We start from the raw sequence: 1,289 nt of genomic DNA, 5'->3' as shown, positions 1-1,289 counted from the left end.
GTGTGTGTGTGTGTGTGTGTGTGTGTGTGTGTGTGTGTGTGTGTGTGTGTTGCATACATTTGTGTTCTTGTACAGACCAGAAGTTGACAAGTGTCTTCCTATATTGCTCACTACCTTATTTTATTTATTGTTATTTGTGTGTGTGTGGAACTAGCATTGCAGGCAGTTGCGCCCGATTTGGGTGCTGGGACCTGAACTTGAGTCCTTTATAAGGATCTCTGGGACAACTCTCCAGCCCCATCTCCACTTTTCTTTTTGGTTTTGTTTTGTTTTGTTTTTGTTTGCTTGCTTGCTTGGGATTATTGTTGTTGTTGGTTTGTTTGTTTGTTTTGGTTCTTGGGGTTTTGTTTTTTGTATTTTTGGATTTTCAAAATGGGTTTTCTCCTTGGCTGTCCTGAACTCACTCTGTAGACCAGGCTGGCCTCGAATTCACAAAGATCCACCCACCTCTTCCTCCAGATGCTGGGATTAAAGACAAGGGTCACCACCACCCAGCTAGTTTAAGACAGGGTCTCCACACAGCCCTGGCTATCCTAGAAATCACTATGTAGACCAAGCCAGCCTCAAACTCACAGAGATCCATCTGCCTCCAGTTCCCCAGTGCTGGGATTAAAGTCGTGGACCGCCACACCTGGCTCCACTTTCTTTTTTGAGACAGGATCTCTCGCCAAATCTGGAGCTTACCATTTTGGCTAAACTGGAGGTCCAGTTAGCCACCAGAATCCTCTTGTCTCTGGCCCCACACCCCAGAGCTGGAGTATAAGCACATGTCATCACACCTGCCTTTTATGTGAGTGCTGAGGATGCAATTCAGGCCCTCAGTCTTCACTGGGAAAGCTATTTCTATGCATCCACCATAGAGCAGGCAAGGATGGGTGGAAGGAAAGAACTGAGTCCACAAAGCTGTTCTCTCACCCCCAAACAAATATGCAAGCTCTCTCATACACACACACACACACACACACACACACACACTAAAAAGAAAAAAAATGTCGGTATTGTCTTTGCTCTAGCAATTATAAAATGCAAAGCAAGAAATGGAAGGTCACGCAAAGATCTGTGAAGACTGTCACATTTTAACCCTGTAGTGAAAGATTTGCCAACGGTTGACCTAAAGATCGGAAAGAAGCCCACAAACTGTATAAGGAGAAAGTACTTTCTGTGGAGATGGAAAAGTTACTAAAGTGTCTGGAAGCTGAAGAAAACTGGAAGTGCAAAGCTATTGGTCCTGATGGAGAAACTCAGGCTCAGCGCCGTCTAACTAATGACCTCAGGTCTAAAGGAGCATG

This window comes from Psammomys obesus, unplaced genomic scaffold (genome assembly GCF_907164565.1).
Source record: "Psammomys obesus unplaced genomic scaffold, mPsaObe1.curated_primary_1811, whole genome shotgun sequence".
Lineage (NCBI taxonomy): Eukaryota > Metazoa > Chordata > Mammalia > Rodentia > Muridae > Psammomys > Psammomys obesus.
Note: the sequence above shows the minus strand (reverse complement) of the source record.